This window comes from Schistocerca serialis, chromosome 3 (genome assembly GCF_023864345.2).
Source record: "Schistocerca serialis cubense isolate TAMUIC-IGC-003099 chromosome 3, iqSchSeri2.2, whole genome shotgun sequence".
NCBI lineage: Eukaryota > Metazoa > Arthropoda > Insecta > Orthoptera > Acrididae > Schistocerca > Schistocerca serialis.
In genome coordinates, this window is record NC_064640.1 from 383,754,611 (window position 1) to 383,769,159 (window position 14,549).

At 43.0% G+C, this 14,549-nt stretch overlaps 1 protein-coding gene and 1 pseudogene across 1 annotated transcript in view; one reads left to right on the forward strand and one right to left on the reverse strand.

The window, feature by feature from the left end:
- Window positions 1–14,549, forward strand: part of LOC126471617 (FMRFamide receptor) — a 721,366-nt gene that overhangs the window by 279,535 nt on the left and 427,282 nt on the right. The window lies entirely within an intron of this gene.
- On the reverse strand, window positions 9,699–9,816 carry LOC126471908 (5S ribosomal RNA; annotated as a pseudogene).

The window sequence follows — 14,549 nt, forward strand, 5'->3', positions numbered from 1 at the left end:
TGGATTCCCTCTCACTGATCATCCTCCATACCGTCCCAACATTGTCTCATTCGATTTTCATCAGTTTACAAATATTAAAGAATACCTTCGAGGACTTCACTTTGATATTGATGAAGTAGTGCAGTAGAGGTGAGGCTGTAGCTCCGCCGACAAAGTCAAACATTCCACAATGACGGTGTCAACAAACTGCTCTCTCGTTGGGAGAAACATGTTCGTCGTCAGGTTCACTATGTTGAGAAATAAATACGCAGACATGAGGAACAAAGTTGTGGAATGTTACTACTGTTTGCTTTCTTAAGAAAGCTTGAAGTGTCTCCACACAAAAAATTCTGAGTCACTACATTGCAGCACGCCACTTATCACAAATTTGGACGAAATCGGTGACGAGGTGCGGGCACGATCTCCTTGTGTGTGCAAACAGATATTACCTAGTATCCCCTTGTCTCTCCGTCCATTCCGTCACCATCGTCAACATTAGCACGTAAACACACTTCAGAAAATATGGAATTTTCTTTGAACATTTTTAAAATGACGAAAGATAATGATATTTAGTTTTCATAGGTGTTTTATTACACCACGAACTAATGAGCCAATGACAGAGCTGATACTGCTCATTTCTAATATTCTTTTTTTTAAGTAGTGAAACAATACTCACAAGGGGAACGCAGCAAGTACCATCACCCAGTTTCCCAGTAATATCATTCACGATTTCACCACCTCCAGAAATAAAAGTAATAAACATTTAAGTAACTGATGGGCAGAAACCTTCTACATACATGTAACCAGCTTGACAATCATCTCTACCTTTGCTATATGCTCAGATTAGTATTACAGGGCTGTGCCTATTCACGATGATAACAAATGTCTGATGGCTAAAATCAGTAAGTTTCGTATAGATTCTATAACTCCGAAATTATTCAAAATAAGCGAACATGTGTCTCGGGTTATCCGTAGATGCTCGACCGTTTCTCAGAAAACGACGGTCAAAATTTTTGCAGTAGCTGGCAGTATATTGAATCGAAGAGGTGACACAGTGGCTAGCGTCGAAGCTTCACGTTTTTGTGTCCCATGTTGGAAATCCGTTTTTTTTTATTTAATTAAATCTTATTTCCTTTATCTTCTTGTGTTCGTAGAAGGCTCCCACACAAATGTTTCATATAAAATTTTATATAAAACGTAATATTATGTCTGGGTTTCACAAAAAAGTGCCATACATTTTTGTATAATAAATACTGAGGTGACGTAAGGTCGTGAGAGATCAATATACCCTGGCATATATAGACGGCTGTTGTATCGTGTACGCTAGGTGTAAAGGGGCAGTGAATTGACGGAGCTGTCATTTGTACTCGGGTGATAAATTTGGAAAAGGTCCCGACATGATTATTGCCCCACGAAGGGAATTAGACTTTGAAAGCAAAATGGTAGTTTGCGCTAGATGCGTAGGACATTCCATTTCGGATAACGTTAGGAATTCAATACTCCGTGTTTCACAGTGTCAAGAATGTGCCGAGATGACCTAATTTCAGGCATTGCCTCTCAACACGGACAGCGCTCCGATCGAGAGCAGCAGCGTTTCCTCAGGGTTGTCACTGCTAGCACTCCCACCAAGACTGTGCAAATAATATTCCGAGAAGGGATTGTAATTAAAGTGAAAACTTTCGTATTCCGTTGGTTTCGTTTTGACCTTCGAGCAGCCCTCGGCTGCTAATTCGACACGGCAATATCTTTCAGTTTTTTTTTTTCCAATGGAAGTGTTTGATCAAATGGCTTCAAAGCTGCTCTCCTCTCATCGAGAGAGAGAGAGAAAGAGAGAGAGAGAGAGAGAGAGAGAGATAGAAATCACATCCTGAGAAAACTACATCAAAATACAAAATCTTAAACATGGTTGTGAAACACTGCGCGAAATAACAGCAGAAATCATTGTAGAATGTACGTCGAAAGTATTACTTAGGACAGTGCAGTGGAATGTGGAGTTAATGAGCTATGGCAGCAGTCGACCGACTGGAGTGCCCTTGCTAACAGCACAACATCTACTGCAGAGCCTCTCTTGGGCTTGTGATCATGTCGGTTGGACCTTAGACGACTGCTGGCAAATAACGATGCCATGTCAACGAGCCACAACTGTTCACGATTGCTTTGAAAAACGTAGTCGACAGTTCGAGCGACACATTTGGCCACCCAGATCGCCCGACGTGAATCCCATAGAACATTTATGGGACATAATCGAAAGGTCAGTTCGAGCAAAATATCCTGCACCCGCAATAACTTCGCAATTATGGACGCCTGTAGAGGCTGCTAGGCTCACTTTTTCTGCAGGGGACTTCCAAGGACTTGTTGAGTCCATGCCTCGTCGAGTTGCTGGACTACGCCGGGAAAAACGACGTTCGACACGATATTAGTAGGTACTCCATGACCACGACTTCCGTCGCCTCAGTGAATGTGTGTATCGTATTTGCAGAGGTTACAATATTTTAACATTTTCGATTCCTTATCTTTAATTCTTATATCAATTCTTACATATTTTTCTTAGTTTAATCTTGAGGAAGATTTGGTTCAAAATGGTTCAAATGACTCTGAGCACTATGGGACTCAACTGCTGAGGTCATTAAGCCCCTAGAACTTAGAACTAGTTAAACCTAACTAACCTAAGGACATCACAAACATCCATGCCCGGGGCAGGATTCGAACCTGCGACCGTAGCGGTCTTGCGGTTCCAGACTGCAGCGCCTTTAACCGCACGGCCACTTCGGCCGGCGGAAGATTTGGTACATTCTTTTGGTTGATACCGATCTAAGAAACGTTCGAAGCATACAAATTTCGAACACCATGAGCATCGCCACAGTGACATTTCTTCGTATGAATCTCATTTGGGAAAGAAACATCGTTAGCATTGCTGAAGATTTCACTCATTGGCAACAATTTCGCCGCAAAAGAAGCACAACGTATCATTTTCAGAAAACCGGCGCTTGTAACTGATGAATCAAGATACCCTGTAGGAATTCCGGTGAAAACTGTTTCAAATAATTTTATCATTGTTTTATTGTTTTTTTCTTTAATTTACTCAATAGACAGACAATTAGCAGACGAAAAACGAGAACGTTATTTCAGCATACACTGGAAAACATTCATGTAGTAGTCTTCTACGGACATGGGTGAAAAACGCAAAAGAGAAACAAAATTAAAAACAATAATCGGGATTCAAATTCGGGGCGCAAGACTGTGAAGCCGCGACGCTGACCACTGCTCCACTGCTTCGCTCGAACTAATTATGCGCTAAAAGGCATATAGTGAATCTCGAATAATTTGACTGTTGTTTTCTTAGAAACGGTCGAGTATCTACGGATAAGCCAAGACACGTGATCGTTTATTTAGACCTCTCTTTCACTGAGCGATGTTTCTGGGAATCGGGTTATGGCACTTGCCGTGTTCTTCTCGTCAGTGCATCCCGAGTGCTACCCCGAACTCATTCTAAGGCAAGAAAACCAACTATCCATATTTATGATAAACACTTGCTACAAAATACACTCCTGGAAATTGAAATAAGAACACCATGAATTCATTGTCCCAGGAAGGGGAAACTTTATTGACACATTCCTGGGGTCAGATACATCACATGATCACACTGACAGAACCACAGGCACATAGACACAGGCAACAGAGCATGCACAATGTCGGCACTAGTACAGTGTATATCCACCTTTCGCAGCAATGCAGGCTGCTATTCTCCCATGGAGACGATCGTAGAGATGCTGGATGTAGTCCTGTGGAACGGCTTGCCATGCCATTTCCACCTGGCGCCTCAGTTGGACCAGCGTTCGTGCTGGACGTGCAGACCGCGTGAGACGACGCTTCATCCAGTCCCAAACATGCTCAATGGGGGACAGATCCGGAGATCTTGCTGGCCAGGGTAGTTGACTTACACCTTCTAGAGCACGTTGGGTGGCACGGGATACATGCGGACGTGCATTGTCCTGTTGGAACAGCAAGTTCCCTTGCCGGTCTAGGAATGGTAGAACGATGGGTTCGATGACGGTTTGGATGTACCGTGCACTATTCAGTGTCCCCTCGACGATCACCAGTGGTGTACGGCCAGTGTAGGAGATCGCTCCCCACACCATGATGCCGGGTGTTGGCCCTGTGTGCCTCGGTCGTATGCAGTCCTGATTGTGGCGCTCACCTGCACGGCGCCAAACACGCATACGACCATCATTGGCACCAAGGCAGAAGCGACTCTCAACGCTGAAGACGACACGTCTCCATTCGTCCCTCCATTCACGCCTGTCGCGACACCGCTGGAGGCGGGCTGCATGATGTTGGGGCGTGAGCGGAAGATGGCCTAAAGGTGTGCGGGACCGTAGCCCAGCTTCATGGAGACGGTTGCGAATGGTCCTCGCCGATACCCCAGGAGCAACAGTGTCCCTAATTTGCTAGGAAGTGGCGGTGCGGTCCCCTACGGCACTGCGTAGGATCCTAAGGTCTTGGCGTGCATCCGTGCGTCGCTGCGGTCCGGTCCCAGGTCGACGGGCACGTGCACCTTCCGCCGACCACTGGCGACAACATCGATGTACTGTGGAGACCTCACGCCCCACGTGTTGAGCAATTCGGCGGTACGTCCACCCGGCCTCCCGCATGCCCACTATACGCCCTCGCTCAAAGTCCGTCAACTGCACATACGGTTCACGTCCACGCTGTCGCGGCATGCTACCAGTGTTAAAGACTGCGATGGAGCTCCGTATGCCACGGCAAACTGGCTGACACTGACGGCGGCGGTGCACAAATGCTGCGCAGCTAGCGCCATTCGACGGCCAACACCGCGGTTCCTGGTGTGTCCGCTGTGCCGTGCGTGTGATCTTTGCTTGTACAGCCCTCTCGCAGTGTCCGGAGCAAGTATGGTGGGTCTGACACACCGGTGTCAATGTGTTCTTTTTTCCATTTCCAGGAGTGTATGTTTTCCTACTGACACTTACTTCACCCACACCGTGCACCTCCATTTAAAGTCAACAGAGTTAGAATGTGTACTCCGTAGCTACCGTCCGTATACCACTTAATTACTAGCGTCCTTACATCTTAACCGGCAGAAATTGAAAGACTTCAGACTCCAACTACTTTTTGTCTGACCACTACCACCTCCACCACTACCATCACTACCACTATTACTACTATTGCTAGTAATAATAATAATAATAATAATAGCAAAAACACTGTGTAGGGCTCGCGCACGCCATTCGGGCAAAAGTGCTCGTCCTGCAAGTGCTGGTGTGGATGTTGCTCATTCCATTACATTACAATTGGAGAAAAACAATAAGTACAGAGACTAAAACAAATACCAATTGATAAATACTGTAGCAGGAGAAGCTGAGTAGCACCATGGTGTAGTGGTTATGACACTAAACTGTTGCATGGAGGGTCGTGAGCTCAAAACTCACCGGCACTGTACAGTTTTAATTTCTATATTCGGTCCGAGTACATTATAGAAGTATCCAAAAATGTCAAGAATCATTGGACTGGAACGTTCTGTAGCTGTATATATACTGTATGTGCTCTGACCGGAGGCAGTTAGCTCCGCGCTCTTGTATGTGCAAGTGCTGAATAAACCTTCGTTAAGTGAAGTTAGTGTTCGTCATTCATCTACTTACACCTACTTCTAGATGACAATACAAATTCGTGATTAGTAATAACACACATACAATGGTGTACGAAATCTGCAACCAGTCGTAAAATGTTTATTCAATTGTGTCGTATTTTTAGATATCAGTGCAATAGCTCTCGCTGTAAGAGATCCTCTCCAACTCCAACAAGAAAGAGGTAAAAAAAATTGACTGGCGTTACCCTTAGACACGTCACACACTTTTTGTACGGAGACAATTATATTATGTTGTGTTTCTTAGTAGAATGGTTCTTACCAATGAACACTGTCGCTTGGAAAGAAATGAGTTATCCAATAAAACAATACCAATCGCTGTTATTTAGGTTTTATTTTTAGGCTACTAGTTTGGACGATACATTACGTCATCTTCAGACCTGATTAAATCAAGTAACCTTCGTGTTACAAAATACAGTAGCATTCTTAACTGCTCTCGTAACGATTATTACGGGCATGTGTGCTCCTTGGACAACTGTCAGCAACTCAGGAGCGCACCGCAGCCCCATACTCCAGACAAAAGATGGAGTTACATTCATAGAAATGAATTAAATTTTACTTCGATTTTCCGTTATAAGTTTGAAAGGAACATCTTTTACAGTGTAGTGTGATGATTATTAATAATTATGTTTGAAGCACTTTCAACCCATGTTCAGTATTTCTGGGTGACAACTTTTTTTTTTTTTTTTTTTTTTTTGTTTTCGCTAGTACTGGCAAAGTCTGCCAGACGTTGGACCAGAGTATTGGTGGAATATGTAGTTTCCATTTTGAACCTCAACGTTGTCACATTTTCCCAGAAGTTAGTGAGGTATGCAGAAACATTGAAATAGAGTCTTCTCTGTGTCCTCACTGCATGTCTAGTGTTTGCGTGTGTCCTGTGAATGAGTATGGTAGTACATGATCACTGTAATGTTGGATTTGTATATTATCGATAATGGAAGTGAAAAGAAGTAAAACAGGATAATCCGTGGCCGATGGATATTGCACTACTCTAGAAATTCGCAGATAGTATACAGCCAAGGATGCCACGAGTTTGGAATTGTCACCATAAAATTATCGCGTAGTTTAGTTATCAAATACTTTAGTAATGGCCTCAGGTTAAGTTAATAAAAAAATGTAAAATGAAAAGACAAAATGTAGTGATAATTTTAAATGATAGTCAGTGTTTCCCAAAAAATCAGAATCATACTGTCTACAGGGTGGTCAATTCATTTAGGGTCAAGATTATAGATAGGGTAGAATATCCTACGCATAATATAATGAGATTAGAAAACAATGGTCGGAAATGAATATTTTACACGGTACGACTCTTGAACGAGCATTGTATGTGAGGTTTGTATTTGTGAACTGATTACCTTCCATTAGAAACAAGATGCTGCTTCGACGTTGGTGACACTACCCCGCGCGATGAAAATCCATACGCGAGGCTGTTCTCAGAACACAAGCAAAGATTCTCCAGATAACTTGTGATGTTAAATTGCACAAGATAAATGAATAGGAGCTGATCATCTCCCATGTAGTTTCAATGACAATCGATTTCTGATGTTTATTCAAGATGTACTGCCACATTTGTACATCTTGCTGAGACAAGCGGTCGTAGTTTCAATTATAGTGTACATTATAGTGTACCTTCCTACATGAATGTGTGTCCTCATTGCACGAAAGGAAAGGCAGCTTCTATCAAATGACCAGCACGTGAATTTTTTTCCTACGAAGTTAAATCATTAATACAAGTAACCTCCGTGGAGTCTGAAGGAGAAATGCTTCATAAGATCCCTTGCTGCCTGCCCATTGTACAACAGACAACACGCATATACGAGAGGGTGCGCTAAAATTGTTATAATTCACACATCGAGACTGGCGGCCATTACTTTGAACTGTTACCATGAGCTTAAGTTGTTGCTGTGACAATTACTTTCCTACCTTAATGTTTACAATTTAGGATCCTTTACCACGTGCATTATCCAGACTAAGGATCTGAGGAATTTGCAATACCTGTAGATTATATAATAAAGTATGAGTCTTGCACTTCTGTTAGGAACGTGATTCAGGCATAAGGAATATTAGTTTATTAGACGATAAATGTTTGTCATGTTTGAACTTTCATTGTCAGTAAAGAGTGTCTTGTTTATGTCACGAAGTGGCTCTTTGAAATCTGTTTTTCACGACGGAATTCGAAGGCGCCTTTGATGCAGGTCAGAACACACTATTGTCTCAGCAGCGTTTATTGGCCACAGAGCGCCAATCTAAGGCTTTGACGACGGTTCCGCGACACACGAAATGTTCGCCGTAAGCCATTGCGCGATCGACCACAAGCAATCAGTCCACAACGGGAACCGATTTGTGGCCTGAACTGCACGACGAAATCTAATAATGTCTGCAAGACAACTGTCTCGAGAGCTTGGAAATGCCTCAGGAGTTGCAGACTGTGTATCAGATAGACGGAGCAGCTGGTCCAGTCCGGCCGTGTGTGCCCAACTCACAGCAATGCGGAGACGAGTCCGTTTGAAGCTCAGACGGGTTAGCCATGCGTACGAAACCCTAATCCGACCCCTCTCCGCATATGAAAATGTTGCGTGGACTTCATCTGCTTCCACACTTTACTGCTCTTTCCAAATCTTAGAGAGACACCTGCTTAGCGAACTAATTTTTCCCCGTCCGTCTCCCCTACCAACTTATGAATTTGGTAACTGAAGATATGAAGATGTAGAGCACTGTAAACATTTCATTGTAATGAAGATAGTCAGATAATAATTTTGTCACTTTATATTGTACCGCTTACTGGCTTAGATCTTTCTTACAGGTCATCTTTCTCTTCACCTTCGTATTCATTGTCCTATATAAATCTCAATGTATCCATTAGAGCACATTTCTGCGCATGTCTGTTATGCTGGTAGCTTGAGGACCTAAAAATAATTTCGAGTAGTTGATTAGTAGAGGGGCAAAACCCTGTTCGACATGCCGTGATGATTTGTGGCTCCTCAAACTGCTAGCAGAACAGACGTGGAACAGTTTATTGAAATGGATATACTGCTATATGGATGAAGATGACCTGCAACAGTGGTCGAAACCGGTAATCGGAACATACATAAAAAAATTTTGAAGTTTCCACTCTCAAACACCCAGAACACTTTCACCTGTGGTACAGTTCCCAAAAAACTGAGTCTTACCACCATTTTTGTCTACCGTCCTCGCCAACCATCACCAGCTGCATCATCTCAACAAACACGTCCTACATTTTCTCCGTCACGAAACGCTTCACATCCTTCCCCAGTGTAGTTCTGATCAGATTTACCTCCAAGATCATGAAATCATTCCCTTATAACTACCCGCTGTATCACCTAAACTGATACTACTGCTCACTCTGCAATTAAAGGCCTAACCCATCTTTTTCGTACCTAGTGGCAATTCCTCCAGCCCATTCTAACACATACATCCCATCTATTGGTTCTGTCCTATACACAGCCCAACGTTTTTCCTATGTTATCCTCCGCGATAAAATCTCTACCCAATCCTTCCAGCTAACATTACCAGGGAACTCCACTATCATCATCCCAAACGAACAGGTAGAACTTACGTACCCAACATCACACTATTCATTTCGTTATCGTTATTTTATCTTAATAAAAAAATTGTTTTCCTTTTAACCATTTTAAGTCGACAAAAGAGCAACAGATTGTTTGCTGCTACGTTGTTCACCTCGGGGAGGACATAAATAACAAGCGAATGCAAATTAAGTCCAGATCAATCTGCTGGCTGAGGGAAAGTAGTATTTTCGTACGTATTTTGTTTCAGTTTGTTAAAGGTTTGTCCTCGCACGCTGGTCTATGGGAAAATTAATAAACGAAACTCCTCCAGAACAGGCCATGAAGGCCCAACGGTACCGACCGGCCGCCGTGTCCTCCTCAGCCCATAGGCGTCACTGGATGTGGATGCGGAGGGGCAGATGGTCAGCACACCGCATACCCAGCCGTATGTCAGTTTCCGAGACCGGAGCCTCTACTTCTCAATCAAATAGCTCCTCAGTTTGCCTCATAAGAGCTGAGTGCACCCCGCGTACCAACAGCGCTCGGCCGACCGGATGGTCACCCATCCAAGTGCTAGCCCAGCCCGACAGCGCTTAACTTCGGTGATCTGACGGGAACTGGAGTTACCACTTTGGCAAGGCCGTTGGCTCGGGAAATTAATGGCAGATATAATTAGAGGGACAGCGTGGAAATAGCCTATTCTGTTGTGTTGTAGTACTTGTGTGGAAGACAACATATTGAATGAGCGCTGATACTCTAAAGAATAACATTGACGCTGAGATGTCTAAAGACGAGATACTGCAATCATACGTGTGACGACTTAGAGATGCATAATTTACAATAATTTTCAAATGTGTGGGACTTACCTGCTAAGGTCATCAGTCCCTAAGCTTACACACTACTTAACCTAAATTGTCCTTAGGATAATCCTATCCTAAGGACAAACACACACACACAGCCATGTCCGAGGGAGGACTCAAACCTCCGCCAGTACGATAATGCTTGTCTGCAATGAGCTGTTTTCTTGAATGAGTTTATTTCCGATGACGATAGCCACCACATCGACTGGCGAGTGAGGATGTGAAATGTACAGGTTATTTATGAGATACATTGGAGAGATGGCTTCCAGCTCATCAGTCGTTGCCGAGAATGCTTCCTGAAATCCTGATAGCTTCTTCTCAGGAATGGGATCAAATTTCAACATGGCACAGCGATGCTAAGGATATATGGTAGTTATCCATAGCCGTGTTACGTAATAACAGTTTGTTTAGAGGAAGAGGTTTTTTAGGTTTTCATTATTTTTTTATTACTGTACGATGAGATTCACAACCTTTCTAATAAGGAAACAGTTTGTTCACAAGTACGTGCCAAATATCTTGTGTTGAGGTGTTATCTCGTTCTGTAGCACTTTCGACAGTCTGTTCAAGGAACCAACATTTACAGCTGTACTTCGCAAGCACCTCACGTGTGTGTATGAGAGGGTACTATATGAAACAATGTCACTTCCTCGTTTCCACGAGAAGAACAACTGATAGTAAACTTTCGTGTGAGCAAGAATTTTTCGTGAAATATAATTACGAGGAAGCAATTTATTGGTTGACTTTTATTGGGACTTATGCTCTCTGAATTTCAACACTAAATCACACTGTGATACACAAGGCGTCTCCTGTCGCTCTTCCATTGGAGCTGGATGAGCATCCTCGTGATGCTTCCGCGCTTTCTAAATGAACCTGGAACGAAACGGGTTGCTCGTCTTTCGATCTGCTCTGTTTCCTTCATCTCTCCAAGTATTAGTTGAAAGATGATTTCGTTAACTATTTCCTTCGTGGGTGGAATTCGTTTCCTGAGGATTCATCCAATGACTTTCAATCTGGCAACCAGCTTGGCTGCAATTAGTATTATGCGGTCGTTCCATTTCAGATCTCTCCGTTCTCATTCTCCCAGATATTTTCCAGAGATTGTTCTGCAACCGATTTATTATCCAAAAATGGGTCTTCCTATTTATGATCAATGCATTACATTTATTTAAGGCGGGCTACAGTACTGAACTGCTGAACCGGGTGTCGATCGTTTACATGTCATCCGGCAATTCGACAGTTTCTTAACGTTGCAACCTCTCTACATAAAACAGAATCACGAGCGAAAAGCCTCGCGGAACTTCTGACGTTATGTGTATGAAATGTGTGTGAAATATTATCGGACTCAACTGCTAGGGTCATCAGTCCCTAAGCTTACACACTACTTAATCTGAATTATCCTAACGACAAACACACACACCCATGCCCGAGGGAGCACTCGAACCTCCGCCGGGACCAGCCGCGCAGTCCATGACTGTAGCGCCTAAGACCTCTCGGCTAATCACTCGGGGTTCTGACGTTATCCACTAAATCATATACACCGATGATCAGAAACATTATGACAACCTGTTTAATAGCGTATTGGTCCACTATGCAAACACAGTACAACAGTGATTCTGAATGGTATGGATTCTACAAGTCCTTGACAGGATTCCAGAAGAATGTGGCATCAGGTGCCTGCTCACAGGCCAAGCAATTTCCGCAAACTGCGGGATAGTGGTTTACAGATACTTAGCTGGAGCCCGATATGTGTTCTAGTGGGTACAGAATAGGCACGTTTGGTGGCCAAGATGTTAATGTGAGTTCACTATAATGTGCCTCAAACCACTGTAGCACGATTCTCACCTTGCATCATGGACAGTTATCCTGCAGGGAGATGTCATCGCCGTACGGGTGGCCCGCAATAATGTTCACGTAGTTTACTGCTGTCGTGATGCCAGTAATAGCCCATCTCAATGTACTACATAGAATAACTCTGCCCTCACCGGTCGCCGTCCGTAGCGCAGTGCATATTTCGTGCAACCATTCACCTGGATAACGGCATGTAAGGACCCAACCATCGACCAGGTGTAACAAGAAATGCGATTCACCTGAGGTCATCGGTCCGTAGACTTACAGTCTACTTAAAGTAATTTATGCTAAGAACAACACAGACACACACACACACACACACACACACACACACACACACACACACACACACACACACACACACACCACGCGCAATCCGTGACACGGCGCCTCAAACAGTGCTGCCACTCAGCGCGGCGGGAACTCTCCACTCCAGTCACACTGCTGATATTGCGTACGTTGATACTTCGTTCACAAGGCGGAAATTGAGCTTTATTGAACGCTTTCTGGAAATCAAGGAACATGGCATGTTCCTGGGCATCATTAGTCACTCTATTTCGAGTCTCACGAGCGAACATACGGAACTGTTTCACGCAATCGTTTCCATCGTGTGATTACACTTGCGGGTTGAGTGATATTGTATACAACTGTATCCGTTTGCGACTCGTCCGTGTACATTTATTAAGTCCAGTAATAGAAAATCACATCAGCTATAATGTTCTTAAATAACAATGATCATAGTTTAGTATGATTTTTCCTCCATCCTCAGGCATCTGTGAAACTGAATTATGTATCTTAATCTGTCCATCCATGGATTTCGGCCTAGTAGGTCAACAACAGATCAGATATTTGTATTAGGCACATACGCTTGTCAGTACCGGGTGATCGAACAGTCAGTATAAGTTTGAAGACTGAATAAATCACGGAATAATGTAGATAGAGAGGTACAAATTGACACACATGCTCGGAATGACATGGGGTTTTATTAGAACCAAAAAAATACAAAAGTTCAAAAAATGTCCTATAGATGGCGCTTCATCTGATCAGAATAGCAATAATTAGCGTAACAAAGTAAGACAAAGCAAAGATGATGTTCTTTACAGGAAATGCTCAATATGTCTACCATCATTCCTGAACAATAGCTTAAGTCGAGGAGTAATCTTGTGAACATCACTGTAAAGCATGTCCGGAGTTATGGTGAGGTATTGGCGTCGGATGTTGTCTTTCAGCATCCCTAGAGTTGTCGGTCGATCACGATACACTTGCGACTTCAGGTAACCCCAAAGCCAATAATCGCACGGACTGAGGTTTGGGGACCTGGAAGACCAAGTATGACGAAAGTGGCAGTTGAGCACACGATCATCACCAAACGACGCGCGCAAGAGATCTTTCACGCGTCCGTTGGACATTTTGTGAACTTCGTTTTTCTTTTTGGTTCTAATAAAACCCCATGTCATTCCAAGCATGTGTGTCAATTTTGACCTCTCTAACTACATTATTCCGTGGTTTATTAAGTTTTCCAATGTATACTGACTTTTTGATCACCCAGTATAATATTATAGACTTCAAGCAGGCCCTCGATAGTGTTGATAGGGCAGAAATGTTAAATTATTTGCTACTGATTGCTATACCATCTAAGTATGTTTCACATATCCAAGCATAACTGGCTGGTTCCAAGGCTGTAGTGCGAGTGGATGGAGAACTCAGAAAATGCTTTGGCATTAGTAATGGATTCAGACAAGAGGACGCCCTCTCCAAAATGCTTTTTAATTCGATTCTTGAAGCAGCCTTCCGGAAGCGTCGAATACCTGGTTACATAGATACAAAGCCAACCAAGATATGTGAAGAAGATGATGATGATGTTGCAGTTACTAATAGCAGTAGGTTTTCACTTTCGAGAACAATAGACGTGCTGAAACAAGCTCCGTAGAGGCTTTCGTTTAATTAAATGAAGACCAAGTACATGAATTTCACTAGGAAGAAAAATAATAACTTTCATAAACCATCAGCAGCAGGTTTCAATTTTGAACATGTGCAGAACATTGAATATATGGGGTCTAATATTAATAGGACAAATTCCATGTCACTTTAATAAAACTGCGCGTCCTAAGTGGTAATACATGCTTCCACACCTTTATAAAATTGTAGGCCTCAAGGTTACATTAAATAGACAGCTGAAACTGCAAATTTATAAAGTCATGATCAGGACAGTTGCTATCTGCGGATCTGAAACATGGGCACTAACGCGTAGTGATGAGCAGCAGCTCAGTATGTTTGAACGCAGGGTTCTGCACAAGATCTGTAGAGGTGTCAAGGATAACAGTGGTTTTTATAGATCCAGAACAATGAGCCGTACCGCTTTATACAAGGAGCTGACATTATGAGAATAATAAAAAGTTGGATAATAGTCTGGTTTGGGCGTGTCTTTAGCATGAATATCGAAAAACAGCTAAAAAGATATTTGAATGTAAGTCAGTTGGAAGAAGATGGAGAGGAAGACCACGAAAGTGTGGATAGAGGAAGTGGAAGAAGATTTAAAATCTGATAGATACTACGCTGGAGAGGGCAGAATGGAGGAAACTTGTTGAAGCGGCTAAAATCCATCCAAGATTTTAACGCCATGAGAAGAAAAAGAAGAAGAAGAGGAATAAGTTCAGGTAAAATTTAAGTGAA